At 34.7% G+C, this 17,075-nt stretch overlaps 1 protein-coding gene across 9 annotated transcripts in view; it reads right to left on the bottom strand.

Moving 5' to 3' along the window:
* LOC108971104 (matrix metalloproteinase-14) overlaps nucleotides 1–17,075 on the bottom strand; it is a 51,847-nt gene that overhangs the window by 30,397 nt on the left and 4,375 nt on the right. For 5 of the 9 annotated variants that reach the window (XM_018936936.1, XM_018936939.1, XM_018936942.1 and 2 more), the window contains exon 1: nucleotides 6,050–6,447. The exons of 1 other annotated variant lie outside the window; for it this stretch is intronic. The gene's annotated coding sequence lies outside the window, so the exon portion shown is untranslated. Of the gene's footprint in view, nucleotides 1–6,049; nucleotides 6,449–17,075 lie in introns of those variants that run through there. 3 more of the 9 variants (XR_001993523.1, XR_001993524.1, XM_018936938.1) reach the window with 1 other exon arrangement.

Genomic DNA, 17,075 nt, shown 5'->3' with positions numbered 1-17,075 from the left:
GCCCTATACAAAATCTTTCAAACTGATAACACAAAAGAACATCCTGGTAAGTATATAACTGGAACTCAGAGACATTGTACGGTTATATGCCAAACACAGGATATTTCTGTCTAAATTTAAATTTAGATACAGACATTTTGAGTTCTGTGTTCTGTTGAGAGAATATAAGTGATAGCACTCGGAGAAATCATCGACAAGAGTGAAGGAACTCGATGAAAAAATATTTATGTGGAGACCAGTCCGWACGTGTCGTATGGCGCAGGGAAATGAATGTAAGTGATAGAACTCGGCGAAATCACCGACAAKAGTGAAGGAACTCGATGAAAAAATATTTGTGTGGAGACCTAYCKGAACGTGTTCTTTGGCGTAGGTGAATGAATGTGAGTGATAGCACTCGGCGAAATCAACGTCAAGAAGTGTGGCCGCAAGCCGATTTTCACYTTGCGCTGCGGCGCGCCGTATTTTCGCTCGTATCTCGGGAACGGTTCGTCCTACGGCCATGATCACATATACCATTTCGGTAGCAAATGACGTGACAAATATTTCGCGTATTTCAGGCGCTAGGTAGACAATTTCACGATTTTAGGCGAATTTCCGGAATTTCAAGCCCGGAGTTGGGGTTGATGATGCAATCCGATCTCAAAACAAAAAGTTGCATTGGAATCAGGAAGTACTAAGGCAAATTTTTCGCTCTATTAGAAATCCCGAATCGAAAAAGTCCGCAATCGACCAACCATATTGGATAATTTCTGTTCCAACAGGTCTAAGTAATCGGAACGGACACGGATTATTATCAGGAATTTTTTCAAAAAAACGGCCGTATGTCAAGAAAAAGAAAGCGCCATTTCACCAAGCCAAGGCACCGTGCCACAATTCAGTAAAAAAGGATGTCCAAAATCCATGAATTGGGTTTCGAATTGCTTTCCCATCCACTGTATTCACAAATATGGCCCAAGCTATTACTTTCTCTTTCTGTTGGGGGCGCTTAACCCTTGAAGTAAATGATACATATGTATGTACATATATAGATGAAATAAGGTAATAAGATGATAATAAAGTTGGACGCTTTATATTATTGATTATATGCTCCGCTTCTTTATAAGGAAAGATTACAATTATCCTTTATAAAATGAGTTTCGCAAATATATTCTACACATACTTATACATACATACAGGTAAATTTTTCTGTATTTTGTGATATTTTTATGCTATCATTACGGTTAAATCTAACAATGATAAATATTCATTCAGCCTTTATGGCGCACTAAAAGGTCATGTCGGCATTCTGATTCACGCACCAAAATAAATGTACGTTCTTTATGAACTGTTTTTGCAGGTACAAAAGTATAAATATATATTCATGTATGAGTGCGTGTTCGACAACAAAGTAGCATTGCTAAATATCTCACTGTCAAGTCTTTATATTTTGGTGTGCGCCAGTCATAAGGTGTAGTTATTTATGTATCATTCGCGCTTGCCCGTATCAGGCATGTCAAATATTTACATATAGGGTGTATTTTTAGAGGTATAGAATTTCCGGCAGGGATAGTTGACAAGGTGAACAGATGTAATTAGCATTTACTCGAATGTTCAGTACTATGTGTTTTGCAAATATTATGGTTTTTTCAAAAAATCGCTTTATAGGCAGCAAATTCACGACATTTCCCTCTTAAAGCCTACGTAAATAAACAAAAGGCAACAATACTGATGAGACCGACCCTTTAGGTTCCCTTGTATCTAGAAAAATTTACAATGTGGATGGTTTGCATGCAGAAAGCTCTATATTATATTATATTTTCTGAAAATTTAATATGGAGACCGACCAATATTTGACGCGTTTGTGGGTAAGTAAGACCGGAAATTGACCGGCTATAATTTCGTATGTATTAAGAGTATATATGTATATGTATGTGATTGTGCCCTAGCAATATCGAACCTACAAAATGCATTTCTTTATTACAAATTCGACTAAAATTACATAAGCAACATCATACAATTGTCTAAATTTAACAGTTTAAGAAAAGATTTACTCGTAAGTTATTATTATTATAAAATTACAATATATACATATACATACACATCTAATTATTTGCTCATTATTCGGCAAATAGGTGCCGACATTTCATTGTTGGTCAAATAATAAACTAAGTTATCGAAGCATGAAAAACACAAACAGTTTTATGGGATAAAAGAACACATGCATATATTTATAATAAATGTTTACCCTAAATATATATATTACTGTTTTTGCACTGGTTTTAAGGTAAAATACAACTAGTTCACTTACTACAAAAAGCTATATTCGCCAATGATTTTTTACCTTTCAAAATTTTCGAGCTCTGTGCGTTTTGGCAAGTCTAGGTAAGTCTTATAAGAGACATTTTTCAGTTTTTAATGTACATAACTCTCTACATTTATATATGTATAAATGCAAGTCAGTGAAATTGAACACATCAAAAAGGTTTCGTTAAAGTATACAAACATGTAAAGAACTTTTTAAACTAAAAGTTCTAATTTTTGAATGTGTCGGAAACTTTTATGGAGCGACTTCAATCGCGACTCCTATTTTAGAGACAACTTTCACTGCAGGGTAAACGTATACATTTGTTGCATTATTTAGGAGCAATTATTATCGTAACAGTTGAGTTAAGTTGAAGGTCAGCTATGAAGTTTAAGGCCAACCGTGGCTAGCCGGATGAGTCTGTTACTGTAAATATTCAAGCATTCATATGCATACATTTATATATGTATGTATATATTTATATATAACCGTATATGAAAGTATTCATTTTCTTTACAATTGCACATATGTATGTATACATACATCGCGTAATATATCCAATTTGATTTAGTCGTGAAGTTATTTTTATACACAGGCTTATACATTTTTCTAAGTGTACGAATGATCTAAGCGAAACAGTTGGAGTATGCTTTTAATTCTGGTTTTATGAGCTTCATAGGTCTAGTAATTTAAGTAAACTTGATATAAATGCAATATTCATTGAGGGTGAAACACGCGCCATTTAGCGAAACTTTGGAAAAAAAATTGTTTGGAAATATATGTACATACATACACATAAGTACTATGTATGCGGTGAATATATAAATATATAATTACGTATATATGTATACGTAAGCTTAATATCTCAACTAGAGATACAACATAATACGCTTTTTGAATTAATAACATAAAATTGAGCAAAAATTGTTGCACAGAAATCAGTTATTAATTCAATACCAATCCACGAACACATTTTTCTGTTCGATATTAGCTAGTTTCTCACCATTACGGTGTTCCTTAGAAATAATCTTTAAAATAACTTAATAATGTTGGCTTTTTAGATTTATTACGATCACAGGCACCAATTCTAATCACATCCCAAACTACATACCTTTCCTTAATACATACCATGTGTGATAGCGAAACTCTAATTCATAGAAACATTTCTTGATGCTTCTAGTCCGTACAAAATATGTTTTGCAGTTTGAAAAAAATAATGCATTTTTTATATCGTTTAATTGGAGGCTTTTAATAATAAATGGTGAAATTTCATGAACACAACGTTTCCATTATTACTTTCGTGCAAAAACAATTCCTCTAACCGAACATGAGTATGCTCCAATGACCCCACACGGACACTATTTTGTTCAAATGATATCTTATAAAAGGACAAGATTTCATAAAATGTTTTGCAAATTAAGTCTAGAATTTATAGTTCTGGATTTTTTATTTTTTATTAATTTTTGGTGTTTTGCGACAGTTGTATTTAAGAACAAATAGCAAAATGATTACAGCAAACAAATTGACATGTACTGGTGCTGTCTGGTTCGCGGTGGCTTTACGGAACTAATGCAATAATTGTCATTCATTTACTCCTGGCTGACATTGACTAGCATGTATAAATTCAATATATGTTCATAAGTATTGTTCCGAGTTGCAGTTTCTGACTCTAAGAATACATTTTAAACACTCGTTTTTATCACGCCCCCATATGTGGACAGCTCCCTTAGCCGGACAAAAACAATGCGACGATAGGTATCCGGTTATGAGAAATTTCACTATATATATGTATGTACTTAAGTATATACACATATCATTTTAAAAAGAAACTTTTATCTTTGCGTACTGTTATTAGTCAACATTTTTAAATTCTTGCAATAAAAGCGTGCTTATGGAATTATGCACTCATATGCTAACATACTTTCATATAAATACACGTATGTGTGTGTAGTGTATGACTCATTAGTATCCACGTTAAGAACTTGACTTAGTAAAGTCCCAAGAATTTGCCAAGAAGTGAAATAAATAGACATATCTACCATATACATATATAAATACAAATAAATGATATATGATATATACAAATATACAAATATATGTACATATGTATGCATATGTACACGTTTTTATTTATACCACATCATGCACATAATATATATCAATATTACAACAACAATAATATGATTTCATTAGGAAATGCTTTCCGCAATCCTTTGTAAAGAAATCAGTTTATGTATTTTTAATAAATGCAAATCGGTACATATAATGTATACACATTCTTACACGATCTTTGTGATCGATTAAGGTCATTTGACGTTGTCCTGTATGCATTGTGTTTAATACAATTTACATATGTGTCTATAACTTACGTACGTTTGAATATACATACATATGTCTCACATATAGTGTGAAGAAATGCATTGGTCTAAAAATGGAAAGACCCTCTGCAACAAATTATCACGAGAAAAAACCTCAGATTAACCATAAAAATGAGATATTAATTGTGTTAAAAAAAAAATAAAAACAAAAATTAAATAGAAAATGTTCAAAATGGAGAGACGATTTTATAGGTAGATATTAAGCCGTAACTCCTTCTGTTGGTGACTTTTACTAATAACTTGACTTGTTATATGAATTTTTACTATGTAAGTTAGTTTTGTAACTAGGATAAAGTAAATTATTTATAAATCGACACGGTTTAAAAATAGTTGACATTCTCAATTTTACTATCGAATTTCATTTTGTAGTGTCTCTTATGAACATGGATATCGGGACAAAGTTTAAGACGAGGTAGGTTTGTGTGTACGATGGAAAATTTTGCTCCATAAATTGTATATAGTAAACATAAAGCCGCTAACTTAAGCTAGGAATATCTAACGAAGCCAAGAGAATATGTATGTCGTATATGCTAGTTACAAATATGTATAAGTTAATTCTCATACTTTATGGCGACATATTGGAATACTTAATGAACTTTTGAAGCCCGTGTTTTACGAGAGTGTTTAAAGGTTGGGTTGACTCACTTTTTATTTACTTTTTTATGCGTAAATATGACAGGTGTGTACATACATATGTAAGTACAAACTTAATATATACAGTTTTATTATATATATGTATGTATTACGAAAACATTACTGTTTATTTTTATTATCCTATTAGATATATTTGGTGGAAATACAACCACAATAATCGTAATGGACAACTTAGAGATAAGATTATGAATACAGGGCCAGGGAATTTGTTATCTATGGTTTTCTTTTCGAGCAATTTCAAGGGCGACTGCTTATACAGTTTACATTACAAAATATATTAATGAATCTGTAAAAATGTGGACGAATTTCAAAATATTAATTCGCCTATCCTAAGTTCTTGTGGGGGACACAGTCTTTGGGTCATGCAATTTTACACATTGTATGTATGTATAATTGTTTAACTTCTGTTTATCGCGATATAACATACATACATTATATTCTCATAGGATGTTGCATGTTTCGCTAATGGTGCCCTAGCTCGATTCATCCGCGACCAAAACTAAATCCAATATAAAACTTTAAGGAAAAATATGTTCAAATATTGTATTTGAAGAAATTATTGTTGAAAGAATGCTTAGCGAGTTTATATAGTATATTCGTAGATAAGTAAGTACAAATGTGTAGGTAATGATATAAGATTACGCGCAACAGGTCTGTATGTTTGTATATACGTATATGTCCATGTTGACAGTATGAGTTACATGAAGATAAAGATAAGTACGATAATATTCCTTACACAATGGCAATTTCTGGTAACTGGATTTGAAGTGGCTGCTTTTTCTGCCATGCAACTGAATTTAATGCGATACCTATATTGAATTCACTTTGCACAAAAATAGACGTGATTCGATGAATATTCGTGTGTAATGCACCGGTTTAAACTGATTGATCGAAATGTGGTATGTAATAAAGCTGCACTAATTTTAGGTTCAATTATTTAAGGCAATTTTACAGTGGTATATGATCACGAAAGAATCACATCTAAAGTCACAATTTTGTCGTTTAAGTTATGAAATGTAACACAAATTTCATTAAAAATCGAAAAATTGCCCGCGCCTTAAAACACAACCGTCCAACGTTGCGAGCAAATTTGAACTGGCATTACGACGTATACAATGCGACAGCAGAAGTCACCCACTGATCGGTGGACAGCTGTTAAAAAGCTACTTCGTATTTGATATGAGTGGAGAATACAAAGGTGGAGCTTTCGGTTGTTGTTTCGTGATGATGACTTTGTGTTGTCAATGATCGTGTGGGTATCTGCTTGAGCTCTACTCTCTGGATTTTATTGTGTTTGATAAATTTCACTCCCGCTACTGAGAGTGAAATGTATACGTATATATAGTACGTAGACTTTATTATAATTATTGTCTGATCTTCAGTGTTTTGCCCTCCTATTCATAAAGTATTGTTGTGTAGTGACTGAAAGCGGCGGTTAAATTTTGCGAAAATCAAGCAAGTGTTGTTTAACTCGTTCTGCAGACACTACGTTTGTGTAAAAAAATGAGTCGCTTTGTTTTTGGGGGGACCTACCCCTTGCTCATAGTTCGTTGATGATTAATATTTGACTTCTGAGAATCAATTGAGTTCGTCATACTTGCCAGACTCACTTGCTGTGGGTAAAGCCGGTACGCACCGTTGTTATAATACCCCCACACCCTCTTAAGTGGATAAATACATAGGTATGCACTTGAACACAATTAGGATCATAGAAACATATGTATGTTTGAAATATTGTAAAATATGCATAAACATATTTACAGGAATAAAAACGTCGTTATGCAAGAAAATTGTAATTTTATGATTATATTGGAGTAATAAATCATTATATCCAACTAAAGGTTATATGGAAAACAGAAAAAAATATAATACCATTTACAGGTGCATTTCTTTTACCAAGTTGTTTGTTTGATATAAAAAATATTCAAGCCGAATTAAGGTTACTCTGCATGGCATTTTGTTCGGATATTTCAGCGATGCTTTTAGTAATCTATGCAAAATTTCGTTTTCCATACAAGAACTTGATGTTGATATACATACATATGTATATACATGAATATTATTTTTCTAATTGAAGCACATATAGTAGATGTATGTAAAGATCTCCAATGTGTTTGGTATAAAGTCAATCGAAATTCCTACTAAAAAATAGGGCGGAATCCGACATACACACACACATATATATATATATGCACACGTACGCACACATACACACATATGTATATGTATATATATGTATATATATATATATATATACATATACATATGTACATATATCATTATGTTTAGAAAAACTTTACCACTTAGTAAAATAGTAAGATTAGGGCTAGGGGGAGTCTGGGCTGATTGTAATAACTATTGACAATTGTAATGATTGTATACACGAATTTGTAGGAAGATGATTCACATATTGACCGATATATTTCGAAAATCGTTATATGTACATATGTATATTATAGGATATGGGGTAATTCGTGGACGGATTTTTGGCATTAAAGTTCATTTATTTAAATAATAATATTATTTATTGATGTGAGTATAAGGTGTAAAGTCCAACGGAAGATCAAAATTCTTACCTTAGTTATAAGGAGAAAACGAAATTATTGGCCCGAAACGAAATCCATTTGTGACATCAAGACATATCATTATCAGGAAAAGATGTTGTATGAGTTTCTTTAAGAAGTTTTTTTGTACCACAAAAAGCTCCGGAGAATATTGGAGAGAACCCCAAGTTACCCTGTGCATACACACCTACATTCATACGCTAAGAATGTGCTCTAAGTGCGTTCATACATTTCGTTTGCTCATTTTATCGAATGATCGATTTTATAATTTTAAATTGTGGTTTCATATATTGAAGACCAAAGCGTTGATACATTTATGTACATTCGAAAACCTATGTGCCAATTTTACAAAACAGAAACTTGGAAAATAAGCATACGATGCAAATATTTTATTAGTTTGAATTTCGAACGTGCTTCGCAAGATAAATAACAACCGAATTATATTGACTTTTTAAAAGGCTTATTGTACTTTACTTCTAAAAGTTAATTTTTCATAGATTATCTGTATTCGTATAGTAGTACGCGCGGCAAAACGAAAATTGCCTTTTATATTTCGGTATTAGAAAGCAAAAACGAATTTTAATATTCTTCATTAAGATTTAGACATGTTTGTATTGCGTTTGAGTCAATTGTAGAAGAATTATTGCCTGATTGAGGTATCTCAAAAGCATTAGTTTTGACCACCTCTCCAGTTGTCAAACAACGTTGACAACTTAGTTTATTTTTTTCTATAAGGCGGATGACTCATCAAATCGATGTTTTGAGTACTCAAAAATGCAGTTGATTTGGGAGAGGCTACATTGGTGTAGTGAATAGTGATCCGTCTTCAGTGGTTATTTTTCTAATTTCTTAAAAGACAACTGGCAAAAAAATGGTTGTGTACGACTCAGAATTTCTGTTCTGCCTTGTTTTAGTGGTATGGTTGCGGAATGTATAGTTTTCAAAATAAAAGAAAGCCAACCATTAGCTTGGAATTGTTTCGTGCGTGTAAAACTTTTGTTGGGATTCATCTTGAAAAACCCATACAGTCCAGTACATTGCTGTTTAGTTTTGGGTTCATACACGTTAATCCAGTTTTCATCACCCGTCGAGAAGTCAAATGTTCATCCAATATTGAATGTTTGCTGGACCTACTGAAACCTATGGTTATCTTAATAGCCCGGTAGTTCTCATGACGGTATTAACAGTTTCCTCGACATCAACTGATTTTCGACAACCTTCATGGAATTCCTTTTTGAATAACGTACGACCTTGATTGAATTCACCATACCAGCGAAAATACTGGCCCTTGATGAAGCTTTATCGAAAAAATATAATTATGTTCATCGCTCACTGTTGCTGAGTTAATTCAGGTCGAAAGTTGTGAAGAAAAATGTCGCGAAAATATCCGCGTTTTTGCTCCACCTTTCAGCCGAGATGAATATTTTAAGTTTCTGTAAAAATACAAATAGCGGTCGTATGTAAAAATGTTCTGAGTATGTACAGCTTCAAATATGTCAAGCTTTACGATATAGTTGTGAGTTGCCAGACTGCAACAGCGCGCCAGTCAATTCTTCTTTTCGCTACGTTGCGCCAATTGGATACTCCAAGGGTAGTCAGGTCCTTCCTCACCTCGCGCTTCCAACGGAGTGGATGTCTTCCTCTTCCTCTGCTTCCCCCGGCGGGTACAGTGTCGAATACTTTCAGACCTGGAGTGTTGCCGTCCATTCGGACAACATGACCTAGCCAGCGTAGCCGCTATCTTTTAATTCGCTGAACTATGTCATTGCCGTCATATATCTCGTACAACTCATCGTTCCATCGAATGCGATATTCGCCGTGGCCAATGCGCAAAGGACCATAAATCTTTCGCAGAACTTTTCTCTCGAAAATTCGCAACGTCAACTCATCAGTTGTTGTCACCGTCCAAGCCTCTGCACCATATAGCAGGACGGGTATTATGAGTGACTTATAGAGTTTGGTTTTTGTTTGTCGAGAGAGAACTTTGCTTCTCAAATGCCTACTCAGTCCGAAGTAGCACCTGTTGGCAAGAGTTATCCTACGTTGGATTTCCTGGCTGACATTGTTCTTCATGATCTACGACTTCAAAGTTATGACTGTCAACAATGACGTGAGAGCCTGGTTCCGAGTGTGACGACTGTTTGTTTGATGACAGGAGATATTTCGTCTTGCCCTCGTTCACTGCCAGACCCATTTGTGTTGCTTCCTTGTCCAGTCTAGAGAAAGCAGAACTAACGGCGCGGGTGTTGAGGGCGATGATATCAATATCATCGGCATACGTCAGCAGCTGTACACTCTTATAGAAGATTGCAGCAGGATGAAGAAATCGCACGATAGGGAGTCGCCTTGTCTGAAACTTCGTTTGGTATCGAACGGCTCGGAGACGTCCTTCCCGATTCTGACGGAGCTTTTGGTGTTGCTAAACGTTAGTTTACATAGCCGTATTAGTTTTGCCGGGTTACCAAATTTAGACATCGCGGCATAAAGGCTCTTTTTCGTGATGTCGAAAGAAGCTTTGAAATCGACGAAGAGGTGGTGAGTGTCGATTCTCCTTTCGCGGGTCTTTTCCAAGATTTGGCGCCTGGTGAATATCTGGTCGGTTGTTGATTTGCCAGATCTGAAGCCACACACACAGGCTTTAATCTTTCAAACAATACGCTCGATAGAACCTTATATGCAATGTTGAGGAGGCTWATCCCATGGTAGTTGGCGCAGATTGTGGGGTCTCCTTTTTTGTGGATTGGGCATAGCACACTTATATTCCGATCGTTGGGCATGCTTTCGTCCGACCATATTTTACAAAGAAGCTGATGCATGCTCCTTATCAGTTTTTTGCCGCCGTGTTTGAATAGCTCGACCGGCAATCCATCGGCCCCCGCCGCTTTGTTGTTCTTCGGGCGCGTAATTGCTATTTGAACTTCTTCCTGGTTCTGCTCCATCGTCATCGATTTTAGAATCGGGTTCGCCTTCTCATGGTATTGTGCATTCACAGCCATTCAGCAGGCTGGAGAAATGTTCCCTCCATAATTTAAGTATGCTCTGGGCATCGGTGACTAGATCACATTTGAGGGTTCTACAAGAGTATGCCCCGGTCTTGAAACCTTCTGTAAGCCGCCGCATTTTTTCGTAGAATTTTCAAGCATTCCGCTGTTGGCCAGATTATCAAGTTCTTCGTACTCACGCATTTCGGCCTCTTCCTTTTTCAGTCTGAAAAGGCGTCTCAGTTCCCTCTTCAACTCTCGGTATCTACCCCATCCCGCACGTGATGTGATCGATCGTAACGTTGCGAGGTAGGCAACCAGACTGTTTTCTCTCCGCTGCGGCACCGTTTCTGAAAATAGCATTTTGAGAAAAACACTTTGAAAGGTTGGAGTCGCTACGTTTCTCACTGTGTTCCCTTTCTACAAGAAACCCTGTAGCGAAAGTAATAATTAGAATTTCGATTTAAAAATTTGAGAGAATGATTATTGTAGTGTATACTATACACACAAAAATTGATTTGTCGAAAATTTTACTATTTGTGTGATATCCTCATTGTTGCATAGTAGAAAGTGAAAGATTCAGGTGGAATTTTAAATTGTACTTTATGAGGAGAAAAAGAATATCAAATCCCTAACTTGGTCGATATCAGTCGAAAGATATGGGCTGCCCCCTTATTATGGGCGGGCATACCAATCGTTTGATTTTGACCTCGACACCTATAAAGCTCCCTCGTTTTTTTTTTTATACCGTTATATGAGGAGTGGGGAGGGTTATCAGCCGACTTCATCCATTTTTACAGTGTCTGTATAACTTCTTATGGATTTGGTTATTGTATTTTTAGTAGTTCAAGATAAATGTAATGCTATTAGTTGGGAGCAAGTGTTTTTGATTGATACAAATTATAAAAATAGAGTCTAGAGCGCGTTGACGACGAACCACGTCCAGGACGATTATCACCATTCCCTGATGGTCAACAGTTATTTCAAAGTCACTAAGCTTTAGGTTGATACTAGGATGTCATGAAACGTCGTGGATCACAGGTGAGCCGAAATCGAAAAAATACGTAAAAGCAGGTTTTCTTCGATTATCGAGTTGTGGTGCACAACAAATTGCTTCCGACCGGCCAAACTATCAATAGGGAATACTATTTGAGAGTTATGTGTGGTTCGCGCAAAGCTATACCTAAAAAGATTCCTTTCAATGCATCGTTTCAACCAATATCGTGGCGCGACCACCGTATTCAAATGACCGCTCCGGGGAAACCGAAAAGAACTGTTGCGAGGATTGGAAAAAACGTTGGCGCAATTTTATTGGATCCAAGTAGAATTACTTTAAGCAGGACGAGATAGATGTTGAAGAATAAATTAAGAATTTTAAAAATATTAAAAACCTCTTACTATTTAGCGGTCAATAGGTAACATATTCAAGTGCGAGGAATGCCAATAGTGCTGTGGTTTTAGACCAAGAAAATTGTAAACCAAATGTTTTACCTGTGATCAAAGAGGTACAGTTTAATTGGAATCAAAAATACCCACTTTAGTAAGTAGTTGACAAGTAAGGAAGGGCTAAGTTTGGGTGCTACCGAATAATTTATACTCTTGGAATTTGCAGGGATGAAAAAGAAGAGGCGTTAATCTCGGCTGCACCGAAACTATAGTATCCTTCACAATCAAAAAATTTTCCATGAAATAACTTGTGTTGGATTGGTTTTTTTACTACAGTAGTCTCCTTTTATATAATATTACTACATATACATATTTGGCATAACGAAAGCCAAGTAGTTAATATATGGGCGCTGGGTATTTTATGAACCAAATACACACATTTTCTGCAACTAATACTAGTATGTAAAGTTTATACCTTTTTCCGAGACACACTGGAATAATTGCTTCCATTGCCTTTCTTTCTTCGTGTTATAGAACATTATTTAATGTATATGTCAATGGCTTAATAAAGAGGTTTAACTTATCTTAATAGACTGTAGTGACCGAAACTCACAAATGAAAATATCCTTTGATCTTCAAATAATGTTACTTTGATTTCGTTAATAACTCCTAATTTAAAATCATATAGATAAAAATAAGGAATGAAAAAAGAAATAATTGTGAACGTGTAACACCAAAAGCGAATTCCCCGATATAGTTCGTATATATGTAACCCAACATTTTATATATAAGTAAGTACTTTCGAAATTTGCAGGGATAATAGCTTAGTTTTATCCAAATTTAGGCTTATTTTTAGTCTTTTAAAGTTTTTCAATTAGCGGACTGATTAATGGGCCTAGCAAGAGTTCGGTTTTAGCGACGTTCGCATAGTGTTAAGTGAACATGCACCAAGTGTCATCAAGATACTCTACTTTTGTTCAAACACTACTTGCACTGTCACGCGGACGAACTGAAATTCGACTCGTCTCGGTTATCCTGATCTTTACGATCCGACAGTATACTCTGTACAACATGTTGCAGGAATATATTTGGTCAGTTGATAAAAAAACTAACTTGTGGATCTTGAATTATTTCAAGTTTAGAAAGTTACATACATGAACAAAGTCTCATTAAATGAAAGAAGCCCATTGCCTATGATTATATATTCCAATTATTCATGTTTTCCTTAAAATACATCAAGTAGTTAGTAATCAACAAGTGCACATGTACTTACAGACCTACTTATGTACAGGTATATGTAAATATGGTTGTTCCATTATACATACTACAATGAAATTTCAGTTCTCAAGGTATAATTTGAAATTTCAAATGAAAACAAACTATATGAAATATGTATTAATTTACACATATATGTACATACATATGTATATGTAGTCAGGTATGGCATTCGCAGAGGACAACTCATGCTGTCCCGCTTGTAGGTTGAAATCTATACTATATTATATCCAATGCGAATCGCAATAGACTAGAAATATGAATTTTATAAGTCTATCACGTCGTAGACACTGCTGTCAACCTAACGATTCGGCAAAACTATACTTACGAACCGATATTAAATTTTTATGTGCTTTTTATGTATGTATCTACCTAGGTATACGCACATTTCAATGCAAGTATTCGGAGAGGGGTTTGTTTGTACCTCAATATTAAGCTATGAGCCGAATTAATTTGTTATAAACTACTTTACAACTGTATTTTTTCTATATAAGCAACTTCAATATTTTACATTGATTACGTAGATGGTCTATTCATGGAATATTAATTTTTTAGTAATTACAGAAGTTCATCAAGGACTGCTCTAATGGTTTGTAGAGTTGAATATATAGTGTTGCCTTATGACATTACGATTTCAATTGGACCACAAATTTTATATAATTTGGGAATACTCTATGATACATGTGGAGTACTTTTTAATGAATGAAGAAAGTACTCGTCTTTAACTATTACTTAAATTGCATGTTATCATACGTGTTTAGAGGAGCGAAATTTACGAACTTGCCTCACCCAGTTTGCTAGACAACAATACAATAACAATTTGCTGATTTGAAAATCTAAAACAATCAGTCAATTTTTTTTTTGATGACAAAAATTTGCCACTAAAACCTAAATATGCATATTGTAGGTGCATAATAGGTCTAGTAAAAAGAATTCCATTTTCATCAGCAGACAGATTTTGTAAACGCGATCGGTTTTTGCTATATGGTATAACGAGAAGAGTCCGCCATATTTTACAGTTTTTCTTCAATAAAAGTAACCTGAAATTACCAATTACGTGCAATTTTTGTTTCGATATCACTTTCGGGAAGGCCAATTGTAGAAAGTATCCATACAAAAAATATTGCAAATCGTCGCACCAAATGATGATTACGTGTTCTTGTTTTATGAAAACGATTCTGCTTTTTTTGTGAAAAACAAATGTCTGAATTTTTTTCCAATAAATACTAGAGTTTCTAAAAGAGTGTCATTATGAAATTACCTACAAAAGGTATAGTATGGTATTTACCATAAACTGAAGGAGCGAGTATCTGAAAATTTGCACCTGTCCTTTTCTTACGAAGAAGCTAGTCATTTCTCGGAGCAGACGATATCGGAATACTGTGGTATATAGCCTGACGTCTCCATCAGAGCTTGTCATTTGGAAAAAAATTTGGATTAAAAATTAATGCGGTAATAGTCGTCTATAATTCAATACGCACTATAACTGTTGTTTGCCTTTCCTCGCATATCATCAGCATATCTCTCTTTATTGGCGTAGACACCGCTTACGCGATTATAGCCGAAGTATCAGCATAGTCTTGAACAGATATTACATACTTTGAAGGATATTCCTTCTAATGAAAAGACATTTGGAGTTAAAGTGACAAATTTCACTAGTCATTGAGTTTGATAGGTGCTCAACTAATAGTAGCAAAAGCTACAAGGCCTGACCCGAGACTTACCACGGATCGGGGACCACGGGGAGCAGTAAGCCCACGGAGTTCGCTCCAATCTGAGTTAGACCCTTTAGATAGATTCATGGTGGCTGTGGCTTAATCCTAAATTTAGGTATATTTAAAACAATTCAGTTCAGTGTGGAGTCACATTCCGGCCGGGTGCCGGACCCACAGCATGTCAAAAGTTTTAGATCGGCTTTGAACCTGACGAAGATGGTGGTGGTGTAACGTTCACTTTACCAATTGGAACCAAATAATGCTTGTAATCAGGCTGTTAATAGGCCTTTTATGGCAGTTGTACCCAGTACGAAAGTTGTACTCAAAATTATTCTACGAATATTACGAGTGTCAATATCATATGTCTTCCTTTAGCATTTCTGCTAGTTTTGGTAATGTAGTTTTTGACTCTTTTTATAACCTTTTCTACCTCACGTTCTGATAGCGCAGGTCTTAATTAATTCGCAAATTTCCCGAATGATCCTTTGCTGTTCATTGTAATTTCAATCTCCCTAACTACATGTCTTTTCTTTCCTTTTTTGGCTCATTATTATTGAAAAGAACTGTACTCTAATATGATAGATATTTTCAAAGTTCCCAGATTATATAAAATCAGTTATTGAAGAAGTTAGACTGTCCAAATAATTTTTATTTCTTAAGAAATATTTATAATACTTCAAAGAATATATAATTAATTTTGTAAATATGTACATAAGTCACATAATAAAGTAATTAATTTTTGAATAGCATACATTCAATTAATTTTTACCTTTTAAAAATTGTAATGAACATGTGACGACGACTTTCGTTCGATATTTGCCACAGGCGTTGCCTTTGCTGAGAAGTGTGTTCAAAATTGAAATGACAAATTTTTTTACCAACTTTTCGACGCAGAAGCTTATTAGCTTACATACATAAATGTATGTCATAATAACTAAAGAAATATTCCGTTAACAACGTTCGGCGTATATTGTGATTAAGTTAAGTTTTTAGGAAATATTTGTTTAATTTGTTTGCTCTTTTCGGCTTAATGCTCATAATTATTTTAAAGTTGTTCAATTTTTAATCGTTTTATGCCAGTTCAAAAATTTAACCAGTTATAGAGTGAGCAAAATGGCCGGTCGTACAAAAGTTTTGATAGATGCCCATAAAATTATAATGAATTTGCATGTGCAGTAAAAATCTTATCGTGAAATTAGTGCAGAGACCTTATTCAAGTGTATTGTATATTATAAAATATTACATCAACACCGGAGATTTAGAACATGAGAATAGGTCTGGACGCTCAAAAAGTTCATACCACGTCAGGCACGAGCTCTAATAGCTGCAGTGAATCAGAATCCGTAGATTTCAGCAGTAAAGCTGTGTCAATATATGCAACCAAACTTCGAAAAAACTTTTACCAGCAAACTGTATGGAACAAAGCTGGTTATCATGGGCGAGTTCCACGACTTAAGACATTCATTTCGGATACGAATAAAAAAAGAGGTTGCAGTTCGCCAAACTTAACGTTAATCAACCGGAATCTTTCTGGATTAATGTAATAATGTCGATTCAAAATTTAATATGTCTGTTTCTGATGGGGCGAAGAAAATTTAGCGAAAACGAAACAAAGAGCTCCAGGAAAACGATACGATTAAAACTGTAATGGTGGTGGTAACGTAATAGTTTGGGGGTGCATTGCAGAATCTATAGTGGGAAATCTTAAAGGAACATTTAGCTCCAAGCGTTGAAAAGTTGGGCTTAAGTGGACAGTCATTCTTGTTACAACAAGACAATGATCCAAAAAGATGCGTCATATCTTGTGCAAGAATGGTGTATCTTCCACTGTAAGCAATTAA

Source organism: Bactrocera latifrons, unplaced genomic scaffold, assembly GCF_001853355.1.
Source record: "Bactrocera latifrons isolate USDA-ARS-PBARC rearing strain unplaced genomic scaffold, ASM185335v1 scaffold_323, whole genome shotgun sequence".
Classification (NCBI taxonomy): domain Eukaryota; kingdom Metazoa; phylum Arthropoda; class Insecta; order Diptera; family Tephritidae; genus Bactrocera; species Bactrocera latifrons.
This window is presented reverse-complemented; position numbering and strand designations above follow the sequence as displayed.